Source organism: Chelonia mydas, chromosome 3 (assembly GCF_015237465.2).
Source record: "Chelonia mydas isolate rCheMyd1 chromosome 3, rCheMyd1.pri.v2, whole genome shotgun sequence".
Taxonomy (NCBI): Eukaryota; Metazoa; Chordata; order Testudines; family Cheloniidae; genus Chelonia; species Chelonia mydas.
Window position 1 is genome coordinate 67237980 of NC_057851.1, and position 21178 is coordinate 67259157.

General features: G+C 40.1%; 1 protein-coding gene across 2 annotated transcripts in view; it reads right to left on the reverse strand.

Annotated features, from left to right (window-relative positions):
* BACH2 (BTB domain and CNC homolog 2) overlaps window positions 1–19400 on the reverse strand; it is a 269574-nt gene extending 250174 nt beyond the window's left edge. The window contains exon 1 of one of the 2 annotated variants that reach the window (XM_007063041.4): window positions 18590–19400. The gene's annotated coding sequence lies outside the window, so the exon portion shown is untranslated. The remainder of the gene's footprint in view (window positions 1–18589) is intronic. The other variant, XM_037894482.2, reaches the window with a different exon arrangement.
* Window positions 19401–21178: the final 1778 nt, after the last annotated feature.

The following is a 21178-nucleotide window of genomic DNA, read 5'->3' on the forward strand; positions in this document are numbered from 1 at the left end:
AAATTTGGGGGATTATTTTTTGTGAATTTGCGTTTTTCTCCCTGAGTAAAAAGGAAAATTTAACACTGCCACTATGTCCGTTGGAACTTGGGTTAGTTCTGATCTATGATATTGGGGAGGCTGGGACTGAGACTGTGTGTGTCTCTGAGATTTGAAGCTAGTAGAGGAAGGGACAGCTTATATTCCTCAAATCTTTCTAATACTGGAGTCTGGCCACAGTCAACATTCTTAACTCAGAAGAGTTATCCACAATTCAAGGATGGATTCTTAAGTTCCAGTGGACCACTAATGAGAAACCCAATATAATAAAAGCAAGCAAAACAGAGCTCCAGGTTGTTAAGACTACTAAATACCAAGAAGCATTTGGCGAGATTATGACAGACCAGTTAGGACTGTTTATTAGCATGTTTTTGTCAGCTTAAATTTCTGCTAGCCATGCTATTACTTCTCAGAACATACAGGTGACACAGACAGAGATGCTTATTGATCAAAAGTCCTTCTCACTGCTCCCTCCAGCTTTCTGCCTAGGGTACCCCACAGAAAAACTGGAGTCAACACCTGAAGTCCTGATTTAGCTACATTCAAGTTTCTAGCCAACAAGACTTTCGTATCTTGCACAGAATTCAATGTTGCCACCCACTTTAGAATGGAATGCTGGCCTCCTTGGTATCTGAGAATGATGCTGCATGGTCTGACACATGTGTATTACCAAATAATTCTCCTTCTTCAGGACATTTGCTTTAAGAGGACTGGGTTGTTTGGGTTTCTCTCCATGCAGCAGCTTCTTTTTCTAATTCCCGTGTCCTCTTCTCCAAAGGGCATTTCTGGGGCCTTCATGACATGGTGTGGATGAGTGAGTGTCTTTTACACAGAGGAAACAAAGTGTCCCTTAGAGAGAACTGAAAAGAAACACACATACAAAGCTTGAATCTGAGAGAGATCTAGCAATAGACTCCTTTATCGGGGAGCAAAGCGATGCAGAGAGAAAGGGAGCCTGGAAGCAACCAAATTTTGTTAAGCTACATATAGACCCTTAGAGCTAGTAACAGACGTTATCTGCCATTGTGCTAGCAACATAAGAGATATTTACTGAAGCCTCTACTAGCTTGGGGTGTGAAAATATGGTGCAGGCACGCAATTCAACCCCGGAGTCAGTCAGTTATGGGAGAAAATGGAAATAGGGAGCAGGTTATAGATGGTACTCAAGAACAAATCGTTGGTTGGAGCTTTGGAGAGTGCAGCCCTATAATGGGCCCTTGTTTCTAGGTGCTATTACAACACAAATTAATAAGCGTTGCACTTCTCCCTAATTATGTTTCTTCTGGTAGTACAAGAATGAGGTAACATTGCCCCCGCAATGGGGTAACCAGCACGGCAGGATAAGAAAAAACAGCATTTCAGCTTACAGGACCCAGCTGCTTCTGACTGCCAGCAAGATAAACAACAAGTGGACAGCCTACTGTGAGACAAAAACATGGGTACTAGTATTCTGAGATTGATCGGCCTGACTGACTGTACTGGTGACAGCCAAGTCACAGAAAGCCCAATTTCATAGGCTCCAACCTCAGAAACGGTGATATACTCTTCTGCTAATTTCTACATATGAATATATTTTGTTTGCGGTGTTTTGTACTAATACAGTGTGGGAGGAGGGTTGCTATAATTTTATTGTAGTGAAGAGTCCAGCAACCAATACACAAACATTTATTTAGCAGTTACAAATCAAGCTAACAAAACAGACAATTTAAACATTCCAGGTCTACATTTCCTTTAAACTAGTAAAATCTAGAGTGAGTGCTAATTTAGTCAGTGACTGGCAGTGTTCTAGGACACTTCTTTTGGACATTATATATAGTTTGTCACCTATCAACAACATCTCCCTCACCTACATCTTTTTCTTGATCTATATAAAACCTCTATTCATTACACAATGTTCCATCAAGAAGAGTAAATCATTCGTTCTTTGGGGAAAGAGGGGGAAATTAAGAGCCGTTTCCAATTCAATTTAACTTTTGTTCTCCTTCCACTGAAGTGTGGTCAAGTTTTTCTGCCCTAGTTTATATTTATATGGAAATCACTGTACAATATATTTATGTTTTCTTTGTGTTACCCATTAAGTCCTTTGAAATAAAAATATTTTTTGTCATGTGTCTGTGAGCAGAACGTAAAGTTTATACCTTTAGATAAATATCTGCATGAATTGAACACGGGTGTGTGTGTGTGTGATACTTTGTGTATGTAAGTATCTCACACACACACACACACACACACACTTCAAAGTTCTCCCGCTTCTCTTATCACACGTCCCTTTCTGGCCTTTTAGCTGTTTAAGTGGCAGAGTTTCTTTCCTATGTAATTTGACTCATTGTATCAGTGTTTTACAATAGGACTGCTATGCACGCCAACTGATTTTGAGAAGCAGAGAGAGAAGCATTTTGGATTCATTTGAGGAGCCCTCCATACAGTGCACTCATCTTCTTTTGATTTCATGCTGAGACAAACATGCCCCACCCAGCCTTTTTACTGTATGTTCTAGTTTAAAGAAATGGCTTCCTGTAAGCAAACAAGCTGCATTTTCCTTTGGATACAGTATTTTTGAAGTGATGCAGTAAGGAAAGGATTTAATTAGCACAGATGCATTTTTTTAATGTCACTATCTACTCTAGTACCTAAATGAACAGGGGGCATGTAATTATACATCCACTTTGGCATATAACAGAGGTACCTACCAGCTTTTTTAGCCTAATTTTTGCACTTTTCTTGTGTAATTTCTGAATCATGGGTTCAGCAAGTTTGTGGCTTTGCATCATCTATACCAGTGGTTCTCAAACCGTGGCCCAATCAGCATACAGCTGCGACCCATGTGACATCATCAGGGCCGTACAGGTAGAGAGAGTGTGTGTGTGTGCGTGTGTGGCGGTGATGCGGCGCACATAACATATAGAGAGCTGCATAAGCAGCCCACAATGGTAAATAGGTTGAGAGCCACTGATCTATACAAACTTTTTATATATAAATAATGCAGTACAAAAGTTTCAGCCTGGCAGCTGAGCATACTTACAGGGGTTTTCAACTGAAAGCCCCTTTCACACACACCTCTTCCCAAGCACTGTATGAACCACAGTATACAACTAGAAAGAGTTAAGAAAGAACAGTCTTGCCATGAGACCTGAACTCTTAGGCTAGTGTGCTACGAAATGAGCAGCAGCATCCTCAAAATTAAGCTAACTAAAACATTGTTCCACTTTGCTAATTGTTCATGTCTCTGTCTATATTTGTGTGGGAGCCTTTGAGTTTGGTTTTCTTTTACTTTTTAATTTTTCCCCATTTTATTTTACCTTCCATTTTTTCAAAGCATGCATCAACCATGGCTAATTCATAACTGTGACACCATGCATAAATTAATATTTTCAAACCATAATTTGAAGTTTTCAACTTTTTCCATACTATCAAATAGATTGGTGTCTTTTTTTCCAGTCAGAATCAACAATAAGATAGGAGACATTACAATTATTATTAGACAGTCGGAGTATCTTACAGCTCAGTCGTAATTAACTGAATAATTAAATTCAATAACTCAACGCCTATCTTCAGTAGTGTGCACAAATCCCCCTGAAGTGGAACACTTGTAACCTCTATCAACCACTGACTGACACCAGGCATTCCAGGCACGTCCAGGTGGAACATACCTGTTTCGCTGCTAAAAACAGTAGTAGGTACATTCTCTCATTCCACTAATTTCAATGGCATGCTGACAGACCATATCAATGAGGAAAGTTTATGATAATGGGATCTGCACATTCTTACTGAAGGAAGAAGGGCACTATAATATTCTTATCTACTTACACATGTCCACTTTCTCCTCAGTGAGAATATGCAATGCCTATTGATATTAACTCTTTCACTACTAGTCTGCCACCACACTTACTGTATTGTCACGCTCAATTAACATCCTATCAGAAATAATGGAATATGAACACACACTTAGAATATTCAAAAGCACTGCAGGTACATTCTATCTAGAGTATTAAACAGCAGGCAGGTGGTTAATGGAGTTACAGACCCTGCAGAATATAAGGGGGAAGACATACTGGAACTTTAAAATAAATCTGTATTTGCAAATGCTAACATTAAGCTCCTTGTGGGCAGTTTGGGAGGGGAGGAAAGACACCTAATCTGAACGATACTCCTGTAATATTCCAAATATCGAAACTTAACTTGACTTTAATTTTAAGAATCAGTATAATTTTGCATTAAAAAAAATTGTTTTCAATGCCCCCAAAATAGGTTCGGTTTTTGTATGATAGAGAGTATCTTTTTGACCTTTGATTATTAGACATGGTTGGGGTGTTTTTTTAAGCTTCTGGGTCTCTAAAAGTTGTGGAAACTTTTAAAGACAGAAAAGGCCATGGCAAAAAGAGGAAGAAATGCAACCCTAGATAATTTTAAAGATTTCATATACCTAAAATGGGCAAATTTAAACCGCAGCCTTAGTCATAAACCTACAAGAAGCAAATCAGTAACAGTGAAAGAAAAACTACCGCAAGCAAAACCTGATGCAGTGCGAATATAGTTTGAACCAGTGGGTTACAGTACATCACAATGTACGCCAAAGGAAGTGGGTGTAATACCTCTCTCATTGCTTCTCCTCCTTCCCCCAACCTCATTTGACCACCTGTAACAGTCTCAGAGGAAGCAGACAATCTCCCACATACTTTCCAGCTACACTGCAACAGCCACAAAGTACACAGGCAGCTATCAGCATATGTGTAAAAATATATACGTGGAGCATCAGTGTCAGAAATCTTTGTGATGATTAACCTACTCTACATAAAAAACTACCAGAAAAACACAAGGGGCAACTGATCCCCCTCAAACCCACACAAGACTGGAAAATTATGGTAAGCAGGACATAACCTCTGTTGACTACTGGGAGCTGCGGTTGAGATTAGCGCTCAGCAGAAAACGTTTGCCCTTCTGACCAGCATTTTCCACTAATGATTGAATGGGGTTGGAGTGGGGAGAAAGGGGGTGGTTAGGAGGGGGGACAGAAGTATCCTCATTTCCTTTTGGCCTTTAGGTACCATTAACCAATGTGGTTCAGACAGTTTTTTCTTTGATAAACTAGAATTATGGCACAGATCTTGCCACCGGTTCTGAAGCAAGACTTCTCCGGTAAATCAATAAGGTGTACTGCATTAAAAAAAACAAAACAAAAAACCCACTAATAGCATGACAGGGCCTTGTGAACCTGAAACCTGAGCCCAACAGCAAAACCCATCTAAAGGGGCTTTCTTTGCGGAAACTACAGGGTAGCTGGGTTTCAGCTGGTTTTAATACCCCTGCAAAAGAAGATTATACCCTTTAAGAAGACTTTTAACCCTTATACACGAGTGTAAGGGGTTTTTAGATGAGCCCTACATAAAAAAGGGGATTCCTGTTACCTGGAACTTAGGTAGGAAAAGCCCAAGAATCCTCATGCCTACAGGATGTTAACCTACTTTTAATTTTATTTTTTTAAAAAGAAGCGTCTTCTGGAAACTGTTTGACAAAATTTGCATATGCTGCAACAGTGATTTTCCCTCCGTGAGTTGCCTTAAACTTGCTAATATTTGGGGAGGGGGGGGGGGGAGTTAAAAATAAAAGCTAATAGTTAAAAGTCATGTGTAAAGTCTGTGTTTCACTTGAACAATTATTTAAAATAGTGGTTTCTTTAACTGAATAAATCTGCACCTGCAAAATGAATCACTGCTCTATAAATACAGAAGAGAGAATCCTTTCCAGGTTATATGTTTACACATTCTCAACTACGTTTTATATTACAATTATGTGGAAGGACACTACCATGCTTCTTATAAAGAAATGTCTTCAATCTCCAAAAAGTTTCTTTTAAAACAAACTGAAGACAAGAAAAAAAAAAACTTTCACAAAAGAAAAAGCATTCAATATGACTTTAGAATTACATTATTAATACAATGGTACATGCTGCATTCCAGATTAATCCACAATCCTTGGACTTTTTGATCAATTTTTCTTTGACCACAGAATCCCCCAAATCCCTGAACATCCCACAAAAGGCACTTACAAAAAGTGGGGTGCTAAAATGAAGTGTAAATCACCTACCTATACAAGTACTGATCATTCATAGATTATCACACCAGAAAGGCCCATTGTGATCATCTAGTCTGACATTCTGACATGGAAATGTAACGTATGTGCCTGAAATTCCAAGATTGGCAACTATGCCATATTAATGAATTGAAAAAATCTTACAAAATACAAAGGGTCCATTTCTGACAGTAAAAGATTAGCTTGGAAGATCTGTCTTCCAATGTTAAAGAACTGAAGACCAACAGCTAGAAGTAATCAAGAAATTCCTTGCAACATATCTACTTAGATTTATAACAATATACAAAAAAGCACCAAACTTCATCTCTAGGTGCCTATCAAAATTTAAAAATACAATCAAATTAAAAGTAAAATTAACAGCTACTCCACACTCACACACAAATGTAGTATCAAGACAAGAAGCCCAACACTATTGCAGACACCAGCTCCTTCCTCCGCTGGGCCCTGAAAAATATGCAGGTCTTGTAGCATGCCCTGAAAGTTTGAATTTGGGTTGTACTGGGCCACAGAGATGTGGGTTGGTGGGTGAGTGGCGAGAGGATGGAGGTAGTAGGTTCAAAAGTTGATTGATGGCCCCTCTCAGAGAACACCTGGCCTGCAGCATCCTCTCTTTAATACCGAGAAGCCACCCACATAACTGTCTACACTGATCACAGCTGTGCAGTATTGCATGGGGAGACAAGACACATGTCTTAACTGGGCAGATTCCAGGCCATTTATTAAAATGTAAATTCTGCTTGTTGAAAGTGAAGGGGTGTTTTGGTAACACTACAGTAAGATGCCGCAATTTCTCAGGCGTTTCATTATGATCTCTGGCTCACTCCAATTTTGTATCGTATCAGGAGCTGTTGCTGAAATAAATGAGAATTTATGAAAAAAATCCAGGGTGAAATACGGTCCTAAGGGATTAATTTTGTTTCGATTGAGGCAGGACACGGGCAGTAAAAGCAGTAGTACTGGTTAATTCTTTGCTCCTTTCAAACAGTGGCAAGTTAGAACACAGCTTATACCTTGCCAGCTCAAGAGCAGATCTAAACGACAACAAAAATCTATAAATCACTCTTTTTTTAAAAAGAGTAAAGTGCTTGATACAGTTTTCAGCTAATGTCCATCCTGAAAATACAACTGAAACCCCCCCACCCCAAATCCAACCATAAGCACATCACTTTTGTAACTAAATGGATACAAACAATGTATTGAGAAGCAAATGCATTGTAAACAAAACATTTATAATTACAAAGTCTTTAAGTTACCAGGATATGCAAAACTGAAAGGTTACATGTTCAGATAAGTTTCAGAGTAGCAGCCGTGTTAGTCTGTATTCGCAAAAAGGAGTACTTGTGTGTGAAATTGGTTATGTTCAGATAAGCATACAAACTATATATGTTTACCCAAAGCTTAGATGAACTATCCAAAGTGCCTCCAGTTTGCAAAGTGGGGCTGAAAATTTCCTAAGTGCAAGATTTCTCATATTTCAGAACCAGAACTGAACAAAGGCATTTGAAGGCTTCAGAAACTTGAGATTTAAGATCAGATTTTGAAATGGGTAAAAGTTTTTGCATGTGTTTTCCCCCAAATCATAGAATCATAGACTATCAGGGCTGGAAGGAACCTCAGGAGGTCATTTAGTCCAACCCCCTACTCAAAGCAGGACCAATCCCGAATTTTTGCCCCAGATCCCTAAATGGCCCCCTCAAAGATTAAACTCACAACCCTGGGTTTAGCAGGCCAATGCTCAAACCACTGAGCTATCCCTCCTCCCGAAATACTAACCTGCACAGAGATTTTTTTTTTCATGAAGGTGACTGCTCCAGCAAGTGATAAATCTATACCATGGCATTATTATTTTGGAAGCGATTAAGGCTGTTTTCTGCTTAGTGAAGATACTAACAAGAACACGTTACTTTCACAACCTGCCATTTTCTTGCTGCTTCAGTTTACAGTGAAATCGTAATGCTGAATTGGTGACATCACATGAATATCTATGGCAACCTGCCAACATCAAACATCGAGGTAATGACCTCACTGCAGGATCAACCAGATGGAGAAGTGGCGTTGAAAAAAGAAAGAAAGGAAAGAAATATCTGAAATACCTATAAAGTGAATAAAGAAAGTGGCTGGCCAAGTGAATCACTTTTGTTATCACTGTTCTTACCCCTCCCCCCAAACACACACACGCACAGTTTTGAAGTCTCTCCTTAACTTTAAATTCCTTTGCTTTTGAAGGTTTTAGTCAGTTGTTATTTTAGAACACTCTGAAAAGGCTTTGGGTTCTATAAAGTTCTGCAATGACATTACTGACCTTGTCACTCTTTACGATACTCCAGTTCTCATGAGAAAGAATGAGTTGTTTGAATCACTTGTAGTATTTTCACTACTATACTCATCTTCAAAATGATTGGCATCACCTCATAACCAAATATCTACACAATCTTTATAGGAAGGTTTTATAATTTCAAGTTCTGTAGAGATAACACTTCAGCAGCATAAGGATTGTTTCACCAAAAGGAAGTTGAAAAGCAATGCAACTGTTTGCTAGCTAACATCAACTTCAGTCTTTCATGATAATACCAGGCAGCTTTCACTAAGTGTGTGCCTCAATGTACTCCCAATTTAGTGACACAGAGAATGACAAAGCTTAATAAAATAGTGGAAACCAACCAGTGGAGCATATGAGCCTGTGGCTTTGAGTGGTGGGGAGCTGAAAGGAAGAACAGGAAATGTTATACTAATTAAAACCAAAACACACAAGTCAGTGCCCAAACGAACTTGTGTATTAGTTTGCAACCTTGAATTCTGAATTAATAATCAAGGCTAGACAAAACTATTATGCTGTGACTATCATTCAGCATGCCAAATCACACTAGCTTCAAACACACAGAATGGCAAGGGAAAGGCTGGATAATGTGTTTTAGTAATGCTTACAGCTTTTCAGCTTGGAATTTGGTGGTTACCACATTAAGCATTACTCACATTATGAATTTAGTGGAAGGTAAACATAAATTGGTAGAGAATTAACTGTCCAAGAAACTGACTAATGAATGAATCATTTACTCCACTTTTAGTCTAACAGTAAAAGAAAGAAAGAAAAAGATCAAGAAAGGAAAGCAAAGGAAAAGGGCATAAACATAAGAATTCTTTGCAGAAGTGTTTATGTTTGCATTGCCTTTGAACTTCCAACTATGACAAACAGCCACCTCGTTATATAAAACTATTGTATGTATGAGTTTTATGTACTTGTTCAGTGAAATACTGCAGTTTCTTGAATACTCTTGACTGATTTGGACTTTTATCACAAGAATTCTGCACATTTTTTCCTCACCACACATTTTAAAGTATTTATACAAGAATGCATAAAGGGTTTGACAATAAACTCTAAGGCACTGGATTTAATCTGATGTGTTTGGCAGGTTAAACATTCTGGGTAAAATTGTCAAAAGTATCTAAGTGACTTAGGAACATAAGTCTCAACTTCACTGAGGTCCTTTTGAAAATGGAACTTACATGCCTATGTGACTTTCAAAAACATGTAAGTTTTACCTTTTATGTTTATAATGCACCTACCACCATTGTGTCTGTGGTCCTGAGTCTTTTCTACAGACATGCTGAAATCAGAACAACGAATCTAGATCCCTTTCAAATTTGGACAACGTCTGATCCAGCCCATCTCTAGTCCTTACCCACACAAAATTACTACATGTGCTTCACTAGGACTTCTCCTTAAATAAAGATTACAGGAGTTGGCTATCTATTCCCTCCTGTTCTTATAAAACCAGGACCATCGTATTTTTGCATGTACTGAATAATTAGAAGTTTTATGTTTCTCACAGTAAGGTTTACACAGGCTTGTACAACTGTATTATTCAATGTGCTTTTCACAGTAAAAAGGTACCTGAAAGAAACCCTCAATCCTAGTTTGGGTTATACACCTGCCTATATCTTGTATCAGAAACAAAAAATAGTTTACAGAATATAGATATTTTAAAATACAATTCCACGCACAATGACTTCTAAACATGAAAGGGCAGATCCTCAGCTGGTGTGAATTGTCTATTGAATTCACTGGAGCCTATGGCAATTTTCACTAGCTGATGATCTACCCCAAAATGATTTAAAAAAAAATAAATCCCATTTTAAAGAGGCCCAATCAGAAACACCAAATCCTTATAAAAAGAGTGATTTGTTGTTGCAAGCACTGCAACAGTAGAAGCAATATATCTGGATTCTAGTTTTACATATGTTAATATGCTAAGTAATACAACAGCAAAGATTTGTTTTGTCTTCTTCTTCTTTACGCATAACATCCTGAAATTTTTTAAACACTGCCATCCTGAAAGCAAAACAGCACCCCTCTAAATAAATTAAGGGAGCAAATCGGAAGTGTTTTCAAAGAATACAATGGCTAGTATTACAGCTGAAATACCTAGTATATTGGTTTTCAAATACTAGTATTTCAGCTGTAATATTAGCATGATCATTATATTTGACCTGTATTACAGGGTGGAAAGTAGTCTGTTTTATATCAATTTTTAAAAGGCATTAACTTACAAAAGCACATGTAAAAGACAACATACCCAAAGAACAATGAAACACAATTGTCACAGACTACACAGTTTCTTTTCCTCTAATAATTCTTATCAGGTTTGAATTTCTCTATATAACATAAACGGAGGGGTGGAGCACTCGGGAAGGACAAAGGTTTAGTAGAAATCAGTTTCTTTTTTGCATTTTTACTACTAGAAGACAAATTGTCTCATAGGCAATGAGCAATCAGCTTTGCACATTGCCATTTATTCTCCAACTCTTATTTTCTATTAACCTTCTTTCTGGGATCCTTTGACACCAAATCAAATAGCAATATAGGTTGTTCAGCAATATTACCATCCTCCACAGTGGTTTAACTGAATTGAATTAAATGGTAGAACAGCAGCTTGGTAGAATGAGGCAGTGTGCACCCTTTTTTTCTTCCTGAGATAAAGGAGGTTAGATTTTCCACCTATATTTCCTTTAACTGTGCAACTAAATATCTACTACACATAGTGCAAAAAAGTTCAGGACACCGAAGACTGGAGGTTAGGAAATGTTTCATAGTGCAAATAAAAGCAGCAGTATCACAACTAATGGTGCAACTAATTTTTATTGGGTGGGCGGAAAGAGAGGGAAGACCTTTCACATTGTAAAGCAAATCATGAAACCTTCCATAAGCTTTAAAAAAGCACAAAGTAATATTTTCCAACCTTTCACTAAGAGTAGGGGTGAAAACCACATGTTTTAAAGGTCTTGCACAGTTTTATTATTAGAAGTAGAAACCCTACTGATACTGATGAGTCATTTGTATTGGCGGAAACCAAGAACACCCATCTTCTTCGTGGGTTACACAGCACTCAGTGTGGTTTTCTATTCATTACCGGTCAAAGTAGTTGACTAAAAACAAAACAGGAGACAAGAACTCACCTTCGCTCTCGATGCCTGTTTAATACCAGCTGATTAGTTTATCACCCTTCTAGAGATTGCTTACATTGACTACTTTTGGTTACATAAAGGGGAGTCCCTTCAGAAAAAAAGTGAGTGCCTTTAATCTTTAAAATAATCAAGATTAAATCCAGCACTGAAAATGGGTAATATACTCCATTTCTGCAATGACCTCTGTGACAGATTCAAACAAAACACAAACCAATTACAAATATATGGAATCAGCAGAAACTGTCACCTTGAGGAACCTTCTGAATCATCCGAACAGAGTCTGTAAATCCAAAAAGGACCAGTTGCACTAGAATATAAGCTTTCATCATTCATATAAATGAAGGAGTCCTCTAATGTTAATAACAGGAGTTATTTCAGAACATAGGATAAAAAAAAAACAGAATCCAAGAGCTAGCAAAACTTTGAAAATAACAGAACACTATATCAAGTTTTTGGGTTTTAAGTGGAATTCTCCATTGAATGGAATGAGTAATTCTGCTTTTTCAAAAACTGAACAGCCCATAATTACCTAGGGAAAATGCCATTCTAATGTTAAACTCCGTATCTGAAGCAGGAACAATAGTTCCTTTTTTGTAAAGCCACTATCCCCATTCAAAAAAAGCCAACCAACACACAAACCAACACAAGCACACACATGTCCTATTAAACATTTGCAGGAACCAGACGCAGTTTAGCCATTGTTTGAACAGAGGTGGAGAAAACTGCAACTTTTTGCCATGAACGCCAAAATCCTGGCCTAAACAAATGAAAGGTTTTGAGAGTACTGGGGGAAGAAACTACAGCAAAGCAGTGGCCAGAGAACTGAAAATATGTACCAACACTCACATTCTCTATGTCTGTCTCTCTTACTGTGGACAGTTTATAATGAGGATAGCTCTGAGCTGCAGCAGACACGTGAGTCAGCAAGAGCTGCCTGTAGGAAACTGCTGACATGTTAAATTGTTCTGCATACAGTGCACACACCTCCCCACTAAACAAAAACAGGGTGTATGCAAATTAGTGCACAGGAACACCTCCACTCTTACAGTTCTTGTTTTCCTAGTTTAGATTTAAATTATAAAACAATCACTAATAATAAACACTTTGAATGTCAGCTATAACAAGCAGCTGTGTTCAAGTCTTAAGGGTCACTCTGTTTTAGCTGCCTTTATTCAAATAGATTTAACTCATTTCTCTCTTTGCAAAAAGCAAAACTGTTGCTTTATAGACAAGAATTGCATGGTGACAGACACCTATATACAGTTCCTGGTTTTATGAATGGGGGACTCCTCTTGAACCTACACACTGAAATCAAATGGAACACATATCTATTATAGTTTGGGTGAATATTTTGAAGCCAGATTGCCAAAAATAAGTAATAGCCTCAATTTCAACACCCATCAGATTTAAACAACTAGAAATTCCCAGGTTTTCCTGTTTCTATGAGTTCTTCAAACAACACTTTTTTGTTGCTGATACATTCTGAAGTCATGTAAAAATGATATTCACACTTCCATGAAATAAAAGTTTTTAAGCAGTAAGTCTCAGAGGACGAGAGAATTTCAGGTCATCTTCTATACACAAAGAGGGAAAAGAAAGCGTAGACTGTAGTGACTTCTCTTTGAGGCTCTAGTTTAAATGTCAAATAAAACACTGGCTTGCTATGTATATTTATTGTAGAGAATCTGTTTGGGAGGAATCTGGGATAAGTCAGGCATTCTGTTTATTGTAGTATGGAAAGCCGTCACGCTTCCCCCCTCCCATGCTGGTTTGTAATCGTCTGTTTACTACACCAGTACAATTTATGATCTCCGAACTGTTTTGGTGGGCCTTTGCATATAACCTGCAATGGAACTAGAGGAAAATTCTCCAGCAGCATCCCCTTTTTGGCTGATCAAAGATTTGATACTATTTAGTAGGGTTTCCAAAACCCATTCTGCCATTCTTTTTTATTACCATATTTTGAACATTTGTAGATCCTCAATCAGTGCTGACAGTTTTTGTACTAAACCAGTAGCATCAATTTAAGCTCATTACTGGTCACACAGAAATTTGTATGCATTTCACTGCTTGATTTTGCTTAAATTATAATTTAAAGTCCAATAATGGCAGAATAAGTATCACGCTTTTCAACACACTACAAAGATGTTTCAGCCTAACTAAGAAGCAAAATGAGCACACTGTAACTCAGCTGGCTACAGAGCCATACATTTCCTGATGCAAGCTTCAAATGTGTACTTATTATTCAGACAGCTGCCAAGGTTAATACGTTTTGGCTGAAGCAATGGTAACCAGTTTTTGTAAAAAGCTGAGTAAGCATTCTGAACACTATCCTGGCAAACCACTGGTAAACTTAGAGGTAGGGAGTCATTGTTCATTCAACCGCAATAATATATTCAAATTTAAAACCTATTCAGATCTTAGTGGAGAACTGCAGTATTTTCAAAGAATCTGTCACATTCTCCCAAATTGACTGTAATGGAGAAACAAATCACTTAGATTTTTAAAGAAAGCTGGTATTTCTCATTAGAAATGGGTCCAATTTTTCTTTACTACATCAACAAAATGCATTGTATATGCCCCTTAGTCCAACTCAGAAATAAGTTATACACAAGCCCTACACCACACTCAAAGTGAACATAAATCTATACTTGAAGGATGTGATAATGTGCTCATTAGAATGCAAGTCACATGTGCAACAGACAAAAGACACAGAAGTCAGGCTTGTAAATGAAGAAAAGTTGTCTTTGACTGCACTTTTGAATATGAGTGGACACTCTTACAAGATGAGCAGGGCTTTGCATACAATTAGAGGACAGTGTAAAATGCATTTGGACCATCTGCATTAGAAAAGGAAAAGAGATTCCCCAATACACCTGTAGTATATGCAGTTCTAAGAAATCACCTATTCACACTCTTGTACAAAAAATGTAATCACTACAGAAGAGTCTAGTTAGGACCTGTCATATACTACTGTACGACCCATTTTGAGATGTTTTAAACATCCATCAAACTGAAACTGGACAATTTCTCATCCCAGATGCACTTTTAGAGGTCTTTTCTCAGCCTTATGCATGAGTAAAATCCTACTGAAATGAATGGATATCATGGACATGTAAGGAGAAAGTAGTCCTCTTTATTGTTTTGGGGAATGGGATTTAAAAAATAATGAGGAAGTCACTCTGACTGTTCTTCATGGTTGCAGATATTTGTAGAGTAAGCCTCAACAGACATTAGCCGAGATAGTCAAGGACGTAACCCCACGCCCTGGGTGCCCCTAAGCTGAGACTGGACGACAGGAGATAGATCACTTGATAAAATGCCCGGTTCGGTTCATTCTCTCTGAAGCATCAGGCATTGGCCACTGTTGGAAGACAGGATACTGGGCTAGATGGACCATTGGTATGATTCAATATGGCTATTCTTATGAAAAGCTAGTCTGACAAATACTGCAGTCTGTAAAGAAGAATAGCTAATTTATTTAGCTACAAGACAAGCTTTAACAGCCAAGCAATTGAGGTTTTTAAAAAACTAAATATGGGCAATTACTATTACACATTCCATACTACATATCATATACATAGGTGTTCGGTTTCATCTCTCCTATTGACATTAATTATGTGCATACATGAAGCGATGCACAGACCCCTGTGCAGCATGAAGATTGTACTAAACCTCATTAATGTCAATGGGTCTCCAAGGCCTTCTACAATGTCTAAACATTTACCAGGATTTTTCATATTAAGAATATTAGACATCAACTTGATACTCCTATTTATCTGGATTTGGGCCATTTCTCTCAGTCAGCAATATACATTATTCCTAGGGCACAGCACACTATAGTTTGAAAATTTTCTCCTCAATGCTAAGGTACTATGGCTGAAAGCAAAGATTGCTGGGGGGAGGGGAGGGAGACAGGGTTACCATCATGGTATCCGGGGTCTATTCTGTTTACACATATAAATTCTATTAATTCTAATGGAAGTTCCATGTGCCTCTATGCTAGGCTGCAACCAGAAACATTAGCCCTACCACTGAATTTCCTGCTTTTTAAAACTATATGAGATATAAATCGTTGATAACAATTGACTAATTAGTATTTTTATTTTATTAAACACATATTTTGGAGTATAGTCTGTTGTGTACTCCCTCCTCCCAGGACTCATTGCTGTCTGCCATTTAAAAATGTATGTTAGTGCACATTATAAAAAATGCAATGTTGTCTAATTTTAAATCTTAACACTACTTGTGCTTCTATAGGACTTTTTATTGTAATGTTGCTATTCTGCTCATTTTACAATTTGGTCAACTGAGGCACACCTTGCCCAATATCTCAGAGCTGGCAAGTGGAAAAGCTAGAAAGAGAAACTTGAAATTCTGATTCTCTATCCTCTGCTCTTACTATTAGACAAGATTTCCTTCCACTTTGTGCAGCTGATTTTGATGCATAATGTCCAACACCTTCAAATCAATCTTGGAGTTAGATGGTTAAGTGTGAAAAGAACACCAATCTTTAAAAGTACAGTGAAGTACTATGCCAGTCTACCTGCAACATGGGCACTCAGATACTACAGTGAGGGGCCCACGCAAGTGGATACAAAGTCAATCTTGAATTTCAGAAGGATATGCACTCATCTGAAGCAGAATTTAGCTTTTCATTTACACACTGAAGTGCTTTCTGAAATGTTAGATTAATAAAATGTTACTACACGAGCCCTGTAGTTAAATGCCTAACACACTTCCTTAGCCATTTTATTCTATTCAAATGTATTAAAAGCAATTATTCCATTTCCTACTCAAAATTTTATTTTCCCCTTATCCAAACAATTGTCAAATAATACAAGTGAACTACACCAAATACACAAACTTCAAACTACACTTACATGTAGCTAAAACAAAAATCTCATACAAATCTACCCCCTCCAAAAAAGAAAAAGATATTAAAATACTCGCTCTCCGCTCGAGACCTAAAATACCACATTAAAATGCACACAAATTTTATGACAATGATGAAGTCTCATAAAATGGATTTTTATCACTAAAACACTGACAAATGTTCAACTACAGCAGAGCAAACAGCAACACTATAATTTAGCAATCTTTTTAGATACTACAGTCTGATTCTAACAAGGTGCCATTTCTGCCTCACGTTCATTATTACCTTAAAGAATGAAAAATGCAGTTTACCCAGAGCTGCCAGGGCTTCAGTAATAAGGGTATGATGATCTCACAATAACTGAAGCATTTTAAGCAAGACACCCGCTGTATTATAAAAATAGCCTGTTCCACAAAAGGAGAGGCATGATTTCACACTTAGCTTCTTTCATGACAGCCAGAGCTTTTGCAGCTAACTGCCTTGCCTACATATTATATTTTAATGATCTGAGAAAATTGTTATGAGTTACCCTTGCTCTCTAATTTTACTCCGAACGGGGGGGAAAAGCATTATCTCTCATTAAGCACTATCTTCTTTGCAGACCCCACTATGCGGGAAAGAAATTATCTTTTTTTGTTAAAATACACTCAACAGATGAAATTTACAGAAAAACTGCTCTGAAGCAAAAAGATGTCACCTGAGAAATGAAGAAATGATCTGATGCTTGCCAGAAACCATTAAAACTGGGTCTCCCGTTTACCACAAGAACACTGCCAATAATAAAATTATTTTGAAGGCTGTTACACACACTGAGCAACTACACCGTTGTCTGACAACAACTTGCGGTTACAAACTAGCTGAAGTCAGGGTTCGAACCCCAAGCCCACGCAAGTGAGTGTGGCCAATACCCCCACGCAGGTGTCTAATGAAATAGCTGAGCCACTCTTAAAGAAAAGCCAAAGAAGCAAGCAAGCAAGCTACAGAAAGGACCCTCTTTCATGAGGCAGTAACTTCGAAAGTGCACCACCCCTCAACATCTCTCCACTGCAGAACACCGCAACGTGACCACTAACCCGAAGGGGAAAGTGGGAGAAATCCGGGAACTGAACAGTTTCACGTGGCGATACACATAAGATCCCGAACACAAAACCCCATCAAAGGAAAGGAGGAGGAGGAGGAGGAGTGGGGTTGAGGAGAAGAGCTTTACGTAAACGGGGTGGCTGTAAAGCGGGGTCTGGCAGGAAGTATTTAGCCACCCAGCGAGGACAAAAATTCACACTCTGTCACACTGCTTAAGGGAAGCGTGCAAGGAACCCAAAGGGAAATGCAATCCCGATTGCTTTGCTTTTTAGAGGCACCCTCCTCGCTTTATGTTAACCCAGGCATTCTTTGCTCGCCGGGGGGGCCTGGATCCAACAAATGGGTGGGTTTTCCTTTTTTAAGAAAGATCGAGTCCGTCGCCGTAAAGAGCTAAAATGCCCAAATAAAAGATGCGAAGGGGAAATGAGGAGGAGGTAGTCAAGGGGTCTTCGCCTCATGCCCCCTCCTCTCGCAGCTCGTTAAAAAGGCCTCGAAATCTGACAGCTGCTTTCCTCCGCTCGTACAAAACAAGAGCCCCCATGCCTGACTTATTACTCTTGTGCTCCTCCTCCTGCTTACTCAAAACACCCATCACCGTGCATGCAATGTATCAGCTACACTTTCCTCTGGCGCGCACGCTAAAGCAACTGCGGGCTGACCATCATCAGACACCCTCTCTCTGCTCCTCCTTCATCCCCACCATAACGCCCATAAAAGGCACCCTTTGCGGTGGTCCCTACGCGTCAGGCCAAGCTAGTACCGGCCACCAACAAACAGCCGAGCTGGACTCACTCACACATCAGATCCTTTTACACACTTTCAGTTACGCAACGTTTCTGTGGTTGGTTCCCACTTTTAGAAATGACTGTTCGCCCTCCTGCGAACCTGATGTCGGGGCTTGTTTTTAAGCTATGCCCCCGCAGCAGCTGGCTCGGAGAAAATCCGCCCCTTCCCTCCCCCGCGGCTCCCCCGGCTCCGCGCGCACACACCAAACTTCAGCTCCATCAGTCCCCGGGAAAAAGCTGCGAAAAGGGGACTCACCTTCTTTCGCCGGCAACTTTCGATCCTTCCCCTCTCGCTGCAGCCTCCCCAGCCCGCTGGGGCTCGGGGGCCGAGTGGGACGTGGAGCGGGGGTGGGGTGGGGGCTGGATTTGCTGCTGATGGAGGGGGGGAAGGAGGGATTTTTTTTGCAGTTAGGAATGTGCCCCCGCGGAGACGCACCTCACATGGCGATGGCTTAAAAACCAGCTGCCTCCAAAGTCTTTGCAGAGAAAAATAGAGGGAGGGGACGGGGAGCAGCAGCAGCAGGAGGAGGAGGAGGGAAGGCTGCAGCAGGGGAGGGGGGGGCGTGGGGAGGGGGAGTCGCACAAGACTCGCTACGCTGCCGCGGCTGCTACACTCGGGGCTGGCGGCGGCCGCACGAGGCGGTGGCAGCTCGGTGCCTTCGCAGCCCGGCGGCGTGCTGCTGCTGCTGCGGCGGCTGCCCCCGTTCTGTGGGTTACACTCTCCCCGTGGCTCGCGCTCTCCCCAACGGAACGCCGCCTACTCCCCTCAATCGCTACATTGTTGACATTCGCAGGCTGACATCATCATCCCTCCTCCACCGCCGCCCGCCTTTCCCATTCACAATAACGCTACGTAAACCGCGTAGCGCCCTCTCCCTCCGCGGCGGGGACGCCTTCGCGCAGAAACAGGCGTAGCGCCGCTCCACGAATGGCAGCTTCGCCGGCATCCCCGCGCTCAGGCGCACGCGCACTTCCCTCTCCGGCGTTCTCAGAGAGCCAGTCCCTGTCCCTTGCTCGCTCGCTCGCTCTCTCCAGCGTCTTCTCGCAGCGGCCTCCCTGTTGTGCTCGCGCGCGGCCGAGGGGCAGGCTGGGAGTTGTAGTCCTCGCTCTCCGTGCCGGGTGTTCCCTGGTGGTGCAGAGCCCCGCGGGGCGGCAACGGGGCGGCTGGTGCAGGGCTGCGCGGCCAGCGGCGGGGAGCTGCTGCTCTCACGGTTGCAGAGGCGGACAGAGGAGCCGGGGCCGCAGGATCCCGGGGCTGGGGGAGCGCACTGGGAGCAGCCATTCAGGCCCACAGGGGCGGCCGGGATTTTGCATGAAGAGGTGGGAATAACCAGGGGCGCATCAGCTTTGCAAAAACTATCCTCAGAGTTTCGTAGACCCGGCACGAAATCTATGCGCGCCCCCCACTTCCCCCCTCGTGACAACAACGGCAGCATCCTAAATGTTGATTCCAGCGATATTTCACTTGGCCGACCCCCCACCCCACAAGAAAACCATCTCCCCAACACAGTTGCCAGCCCGCTGTGTTCATGCACCAGCCCCTCCAAATGATAAGAATAGCAAACATGTTCGGAGATTAAATAACAAACAAACAGTACAGGGTAGGGGTTTTCTTTGCTTTCTGGTTTTGGAATCTTTAGGGTGCACTTGATTCACTTTTGCAAATTGTTAAATGCAAACATGAGTGTAGCACCTTACTTTAAAAACAAAAGATTTTTATGCCTTCCCTTAATTCCAGCACCTGGGACATTAAGGAAAATGTCAAATATCATGAAATGTAAAATTATGAGAGCTAACACCACTACCGTGAGTACGCATAAATAGAATTTGGTAAGCCTAGGATATGAGCCTGAGAAAAGGTATTCTGAGAAAGGGGAAGGTGACCTAGTAAATGTTTCACACCAGGGCTAAGAATGAGGTCACATGAGGGGATCTTTTTAAAGACAGGGATTTGGATAACTATGTTTTTTTACATTTTATTGGGTTAGTAGTCTTGGAAAAGAAGATGATCCTAAGAAAATTTGCAATGAATTGTGATATTGACCCAACCAACAAAACTACAGTTAGTAATTATTAATATTTCTGTATTTGTGAATGTTTTGTTTTATGTCAGATTATTGTATGTTTTCATTGTCTCATGTATCCAGCTTTTATTTAATGAAAAAAATGCAAAAGAAGTTTCACCCTCTTCCAACTGCTCTCAGTAAAGAGGAACTTCTGATGCTCCCTTCCATGAATATATCTGCTATATTTTCAATGCTTCATTAATCACAAAATTCCAAATACACCAAGTTAATGCAATGTAGCTGCCAGCATTTACAGTACAGAGTGTCATCGCTTTGTGATTGATTCTCTACTGTCTTGCACTTTATGTAATCATAAACAGCTGTGCAAAATGAGTGTCAAACATTCTAATTTAGTAGCATTTTACACCCACTTTGCGTAGGTACAAGTGACTACATCAGCTGCAAGAAAATGGAGAATTAAGCCATACAACTGTAAATTTCCTTTTTGAGTGTTATTCAAGTAAAATCTTGGTCATAAGTGTTATTTAAGCATGTAAACATGCATATGCTTAGCTTTAAGCACAAGACAAATCCTGTTGTATTCAGTGAGACTACTCCTGTGTTTAAATGTTTGCCAGATTAGGACCTTGTTTGCCTTCATTGTTTTATTTATCATAGAGCTACAAAAATAATTTGAAAGGAATGAGAAACAAAAATAAAGGTACCAAGTTACTAGCCATTCAGCATCATTGCAGAGAGCTTTAGAAAGGGCTCAACACGTCTCCAGTGCCACCAGTTTCAAATTTGATATATTCCGTAGTACACCATGCACTTTGAGA